The following is an 8,114-nucleotide window of genomic DNA, read 5'->3' on the forward strand; positions in this document are numbered from 1 at the left end:
TTGGTAGGCAATGGTGAGCCAGTGAGGATTATTGAGCAGAGGAATGTCATCAGCACTCTTCACTCTACAAGCCCTGGAACTCATATTTCATTAGTACTCTCTGCCTCGGGGGCTTCTCCTTTTGATTGGAGGGTAAAAAGCTCCTTCCAGGCCAGCTATCTTTTCATTTCCTGCCCAGCTGCATTCTCTGAACTTTTCCAGCCCCCACAGCCTGCTACCTTTTTAGCTTCCTTTTGTATGTTGCTTTCCCCATTAGAATATAGACTTCTTGAGTGCAAGGGATGAATCCCAGCCCACCCCCCAATGTGTATGCCCATCCTGAAACCCAGTGCCTGGTGCATAGGAGGCACTTTATTGATGGATTACCTGTCCAGGGGAGGGGAACCTGTAGCTTCAAGGCCACATGTGGTCCTTTGTCTGAATCCAAACTTCACAAGAAGCATTTGGCATGTGAAGGAGAGACTAGAGGAGATGAAACAAAAAAGGAAAGTAGCTACATGGTTATTGCAATTATACAGGATCTAGTAAAGTGTCACTGGAAATAGAAAGGAATGGCCAGAGATGGAAATGATTGGAGTGGAAGAATATGGGGAAAACAGATTGAAAACTTTTCAGTCTATTGAATAAGGGTGATAGTGAAGAAGGGGAAAGAACCAGTTTCTGTACTATGAGATTTCAAGTCTGAGTGATAGGAAGGATAGCAGTTCTATTTTGTAAATAATATTTTATTTATTCTCTATTTGATTTTTCCCTGTTGTATGTAAAAACAATTTTTAACATTCATTTTAAAAAAAATTTAGTTCTAAATTTTCTCCTTTCTCTCCCTCTTCCCTAAGATGGCAAGCAACTTAATATAGGGTATATATATATATACACATATATATATGTATATATATACACACACACACACATATAGAGTATATATACATATATGTGTGTGTATATATTGCAATCATGCAAAACATATTTCCATATTAGTCATGTGAAAGAAAATACAGACCAAAAAAAAAAAACCAGGAAAAAAATAAAGCGAAAGTAGTATGCTTCAATTTGCATTCAGACTCCATCAGTGCTTCCTCTGGAGGTGGATAGCATTTTTTGTCATCAGTCCTTTGAAATTGTCTTGGATCATTGTATTGCTGAGAATAAGGCTAGCGGTTCTATTAACACAAATAGGAAGTTGGGAGGAAGACGTGCTTTGGGAAAGCTAAGATCTACCTAACTTAGATGACTTTCCCAAGGTCACACAGTAAATAACAGAGCAAGGACCTCTTACTCCAAATTCACTGCTGTTTGTACAACATGCTGCTGAATGATTTCATATCCCATTTCCTTCTCTGCAAAATGAGATCTGGATTAGATGATCTCTAAGACCCCCTCACTCCAAATTTTGTTTTCCCCCTGGCATTTCAAAAATGAGCGTTTAGTCAAAAGTAATATTTGTAATTATCCCTCATTGTGCTCTTCTGCAAATTTCTCCCTGGGCAGCAGCCTATCTACCCTTGCCCCAAAGTCCCAGTTCTGCTTTCAAGGTTTCCATCCTATAACTCCTGAAGCATCTCTAGTAGGAAAAGCCATAACTTTAAAGCTCCAGTTTGATATATTTGCTGTTCCTCACAGTGAGTATTTCATCCCTCAACTCCATCCATGCCTTTGCCCATGTCTAGAATATCCTCCCTCCTCATCTCTGCCTCTTAGAATGCCTAACTTTGGGGTGGGCAGGTGGTGCAGTGAATAGAACACTGGCCCTGGAGTCAGGAGGACCTGAGTTCAAATCCAGCCTGAGACACTTAACACTTACTATGTGACTTTGGGCAAGTCACTTAATCTTAATTATCCTGCCTTTCCCCCTCCAAAAAGAAAAACTTCCCCCTGAGTCACTTCTGCTACTATTCTCTTCTCTATTAGAATTAAGGGACTGGCTTTGATGAACTCTAAGGTTCCTCTGACATTTTACCTTCTGAGGTTTCCTCCAGTTTCAACATCCAATGTCATCACATCTCTTTCAGCTTCAGCAGTTTGTGTTCCTGTTAATGATTTCAGTTCTCTTCATTCTGCTACCAAAGAACTGAATATTTGGTTAACTTCAGGGAGTGGGACTAAAAAGGAGCTTGGGAAAGAGAAATTTTTTTTAATGGAAAGTTATGGTGTAGAAATGACAAATGAAAGAAATGACCAAAAAAAAAAAGGACAAAAGGGATCATTTTAGGGAACCCTGGGAAGAACTGTATAAACTGATGCAAAGTTAAATGAACAGAAACAGAACAGCTTACACAAAAACAACATTGTAGAGACAAACAAGTTTGAAAGACTAAGAACTATGATCAATATAATTACCAACCAAAATTCCATGGGACTTATGATGAAACATGCTATCCACTCCTTGACAGAAAGGTTGTAGACTCAGAGAGCAGAAGAAAGCATGTGTTTTTGGACATATCCAATGCAGGGATTTGTTTCACCAAAATATGCAAATTTGTTGCAAGGGTGTTCTCTCTCTCCCTCTCTCCCCTTCCCCCTCTCCCTCCCCATCTCTTCCCTCTCTCTCTCTTTTCCCCCTCTCTTTTCCCCCTCTCTTCCCCTCTCTCCCTTGCCTGCCTTCCTTCTTCCCTCTTTTCCTTCCTCCTTTCCTCCCTTCCTTCCTCATTTCTTCCCTTCCTTCTTTTTCCTTTTCTCCCTTCCTCCCATCTTTCCTTCCTCCTTTCCTTCCTTCTTCCCCTCCTTTCCCTCCCTCTCTCCTTCCTGCCATGGGAATGGGGATATTGAAGAAAAAGCACAGGCTTATTAACTGGAAAAAATTACACTTAAAAAAAGAATTCCAGGCCTGTGTATCTGGTGAAAGATCTTTGTTTGAATCTATCTAGCAGTATATAGAAGGTAGCAGCTTTGGTTTTCCTGTGACACAGTCAAGGGTATCTACCTTGGTGCAGAAACTATTCCATAACAGGTGTTTCTCTTTGAGATAAGGAACTGACAGTATGAAATCTCTCTCTCTCTTGTTGAGAATTCAAAATGGAACAATTCGGATGGGGAAATTCCCTCCGTCTTCATGTATGTAACCTGGAATACCCTACTATAGATTTGCACATAGAATATGATGCTGTCTTCTCAATGGTTTTTGTCACCTGTAGAATCTCTGAGCTGGAAAAGACCTCAGAGGCTATCAATATTTGGATGGGAATCCTCACTATGGTTTAAACCTCTTTTGGAACACCTTTAGTGAGAGAGGACTCCCTACCTCCATAGGCAGGTAGGTCATTTGCTCATTTTGACTCAAAATATGTCTCCAGGTACCTTTCCCCATTGGTTTGTATTCTGTCTTCTGTGGCCAAGAAGAATAAACTGAATCTCTCTGTTGTAGGATGGCTTGCAGATAGCTGTCATGTCTTCCTTAAATATTCCCTTCTGATAAAAACATTCCCAGTTGCTTCAACCAATCTTCATGTAGCTTGGTTTTGAGTACCCTTGTCCATCTGAGTCACTGTCCTCTGAATTTCCTCCAATTTATCAATATTTTTCCTGACTTTCAACACTGAACATAAGACTATATATGGTGTCTGATCACAGCAGACAATACAAGAACTATCCCCTCCTTTATTCTTGGTATTGTATTTAATAATGAATAATAGCTAACATTTTCATAGTGCTTTAAGATTTGCAAGGCACTTTAAATATATTATCTCATTTGCACAAGTACAAATGGGGAATGTTTAACCTGGAGAAGAAACGATGGATGAGAAAAGTCAGGATAGTTGTCTTCACAACAAACAGGTGAAGATGAGATGAAGAGAAGTTGTGACTTGCCTACAGGTGAAGGGGAAAGGAATAAGCATTTATACAGCACCTATTGTGTGCCAGGCATTGTGCCCAATGTTTTGGTTTTTTTTAATATCACATTTGATATTATATGATAAAAATTATTAACAATAAGTAAAAGCAATATTAATAAGTCTCTGAGTCAGGATTTGAACCTAGGGCTTCCTGACTCAAAGTCCAGGGCTCTATCCACTATACCACACTGTCTGTAATTATATTTTATTTCTATTTGTCCAGATCTATTATTTCATTGGTGCAGAGAACTCTTTGTATGGAAATTCCCTCCAAAGATGTAGGTCAGCAAGTCATCTGTAGCTTATAGCCATAGAGAACTGCCTGAGGGCACTGAGAGGTTAAAGGTCTTAGCTAGGGTCACAGGGAGAACTGGACAGAGGCAAGACTAGATAGAACACAGGTCTTCCTGACTCTAGCCCATTCCACCTTTGGAAAGCTTTTAAGCTATTAAGAAGTTTTTTTTCTATTAAGACTAATAATTCTAAGGAGGCTAGGTGGCGCAGTGAATAGAGCACCAGCTCTGGAATCAGAAGGACCTGAGTTCAAATCTGGCCTCCGACACTTAACACTTACTAGCCATGTGACTTTGGGCAAGTCACTTAACCCCAATTGCCCTCCAAAAAGCAAAAAAAAAAAGACAAAATTTGGGGTGGTCAGGTGGCTCAGCTAGTAAAAGCACCGCCTCCAGTGTCGGGATGACCTGGGGGTTCAAATCCAGGCACAGATACTTAGCACCACACCCAGAAATAACTGGCCATGTAACTTTGAGCAAGTTACTTAACCCTGATTGCTTTAAAAAAAAAAAATTCTATTAATTTTTTTCTATTATTAGCTTTTTATTAAGAAAGCTTTTAAGAAGCTTTTATAAATTATTTTTGTATGATAAATAAATAATATTTATTTTATATTAAATAAATAATACTTTATGTTATAAATAAATAATTCATTTTAAAATAATTTTATTTAATAAAAATAAAATTTGAAAAATAAAAAATTTCATTGAGGTGAAATTGACTTCTGTGCAACTTCCTCCCATTGTTCCAGGTTTTGTTCTCTGCAGCAGTGGTGTCAAACTCAAATAGAAATGGGACTATTAAACAGCACATAAGGATTTTTGCTTGTTATCTTCCCCATTAGACTGTAAGCTTCCTGAGAACAAGGTCTGTCTTTCACCTTTCTCTGTATTTTCAGAACTTAGCACAGTGCCTAGCGTATAGTAGGTGCTTTATTAATATTTATTGACTGGATGACTGACTTTCAGAATCCTTCACTGCTTGCCTTTTCTGTTTATCCTTATAGGAATATGAGTGGGTTCCTAAACCTGTTCAATCTGTTCTATGTCTATCTGGGACATAGGTGTGTGTGGGGATGTCGGGGAGGTGGGGGAGAGGAGGCTGATATAAACTCTCTCAGCCTTCTAATAACTCAGTCATTTCACTTGGGTCTTATTCTCAATGACCCCATTTGGGGTTTTCTTGGCAGAGATATTGGAGTGGTTTGTCATTTCCTTCTCCAGGTCATTTTATAGATGAAGAAACTGAGGCAAACAGGGTTAAGTGACTGGCCCAGGGTCACACAGCTGGTATGTGTCTGAGACCTAATTTGAACTCAGGAAGATGAGTCTTCCTGACTCCAGGTTCATCACTCTATCCATTGTGCCACCTGGCTGCCTTTTGATAGCTCGTCAGGGGTGTGGAACCTGATTTGTTCTGTGAAGTTTGGATTCAGTCAAAGGGCTACTCTTGAGGACCTAAAGGATTACATGTGGCCTCCAGGTCACAGGCTCCCTATCCCTGATAGTTGTGTAATAAAAGTGTGTTAAATCATAGTCCTAGAGTCATAGAACATTAAAGCTGTAAGAAGCAGCAGGGACCCTAGTAAGTGGAATAGGATCATGGGAAGAGTGAGTTCTGGATTTGGAAGTAGAGGATCTGGATTAAAATCCTTTGCCTGTCACTACCTGCCTGAACTTAGGTACTTCACAACTTTTCTGGACCTTAGCTATCTGAAAATAAAAAAGTAGACTAGAAATGCCATGTCATAGATATTCTGAAAGGAATCCTAACTCACCCTTCTACACCATTTTACAGTTATAAAACTCTTTCTCTCTGTGATCTCATTTGATTGTCCCATCAGCTCTGTGAGTTGATGTGAAAGTTGAATTTCCTCTATGAAGAAAGATGTATATTTATTCTGATTTTGTACCTGAAGACCATGGGCCCCATATCTATTTTGATCATGTACCAGAGACATGAGATCTTTCCTTTTTAATTGTTTCGTGACCTCAGATTCCAACTTGATGCATAGCACAGACTTTTTTTTTAACCCCATGAAAATATTGTCTGGAACTATTTCCCTTTGGTAGGGACCATTTACATAATCAGCAAATGGCCCATTCAACCATTGTTTATCCAGTTTCCCAGCTTCTCAAAACATCTTTCCCTTGTCAGGTAGGGAGGACTATTGGCTTGCAATATGAAGAGTTATTACATCTAATTAATTCTCTCCCCCTCCTTCCCATTCCTTACTCTCGACTTAGGTTATTTAAGGGGTGAACTTTCCAAGATAACTACCTATCCCCCTTGGACATTGATTAGGTTGCCTCGAAATTTGGAAGCAGCTTCATAGCTATTTGCTTAGTTGCCTGGCTGGAAAAATGCATTCTCAGAAACAATTTCAGAATAATTAAACACTGAGGGCTGGTTTGGGGTTTCTGCTGAAGAGCCAGATAAAGAGACAGAAACTAGGATTCAGAGATGAATTGTTCCAGTGTAAGGAGAGTCTGCTGACTCCAGAGGCTCTGTACTCAGGAACCCCTGACTCTGGGCTGGAGTGGTTGGAGGAAAGTCATCAACAGCAAAGTAAATTCTCTACTTTAAGCAACAGGAGAAGAGAACTAGAGACAAAGGAAGTTTATGAACAAGCAGAGGAGTGGGAAAGTTGTCACCAATGTTCTAGTGTACCCCCCCTCTGCTTGCCAAAAAGATGGAAGGGGACTAAAACAATGATATACAGATTATGTGTAACCTTTCGAAAATTACGGAATTCCAGAATAAGAGAATATTAGAGTTTGAAGGAAGTTTGGAACAAAGAATTTTAGAGCATATAGTCCTGACATCAGGTTTAACAAGATACTATCTCCTAACTCCAGGCATTTTCACTGGCTGTTCCCCCCTGCCTGGAATGCTCTTCCCTCTCATCTCTGCCTCCTGGCTTTCCTGGCTTCCTTTAAATCCCAGCTAAAATCCTACCCACTGCCTTTCCCAATCCCTCTTAATTCTAGTGCCTTCCCTCCATTGATTATCTTCAATTTATCCTATATTTAGTTTGTTCACACACAATTGTTGTCTCCCCCTTAAGGTTCTTGACAGTAGGGACTATCTACTAATCTACCTTTTTTGAGGGGTATCCTAGGACTTAGCACGGTATGTGTTGTTTTTATTGAGTCAGGTCCAACTCTTCATGGCACCATTTGGGGTTTTCTTGGCAGAGACACTGGAGTGATTTTCCATTTCCTTCTCCAGTTCATTTTACAGATGAGGAAACTGAGGCAAACAGGGTTAGGTGATTGGCCCAGGGTCACACATCTAGTAAACATCTGATGCCAGATTTGAACTCATGAGGATGTCTTCCTGATTCCAAGCCCAGTGCTCCAGCCACTGCCCCACCTAGGTGCCTGTCAGGCATTAATTAATGTTTATTGACTGACTGACTTGCCAAATTAGACTAACCCTCTGTCTCCTGTACATACCTGGTATTGTACTTCCTTGCCTTTTCTTACTTTGCTTCCCACATCTGGCATTTTTTATTTCTTCCTCTTCTTTTAATGTTAAATTCCTATCTATACTCTAAAGTTCAACTCAAATGCCACCTTCTACAGGAAGTCTTCCCTCATCTCTCTGGTAGGCTTTATACAGTAGACTTCACTAAACACTTTCCAATTTTCTTGCTTTTTAAAAAAATAAATCTGTATTAATATCTTTTGTTTATACATTCCCTACATTTTTTCAATGTATTCCTTTCTCCCTCCAAGAAAGCTATCTCTTGGGGCAGCTAGGTGGTACAGTGAATAGTGCACTGACCCTGGAGTCAGGAGGACCGGAGTTCAAATGCAGTCTTAGACACTTAACACCTACTAGCTGTGTGACCTTGGGCAAGTCACTTAACCCCAATTGCCCTGCTTTCCCCCTCCTTCAAAAAGACAAAAAAAGAAAGCTATCTCTTATCTTGAAATATGAGAGAGAGAGAGAGAGAGAGAGAGAGAGAGAGAGAGAGAGAGAGAG

This window comes from Petaurus breviceps, unplaced genomic scaffold (assembly GCF_028583685.1).
Source record: "Petaurus breviceps papuanus isolate PSGF00001 unplaced genomic scaffold, PetGlider_PUasm1.0 177, whole genome shotgun sequence".
Lineage (NCBI taxonomy): Eukaryota > Metazoa > Chordata > Mammalia > Diprotodontia > Petauridae > Petaurus > Petaurus breviceps.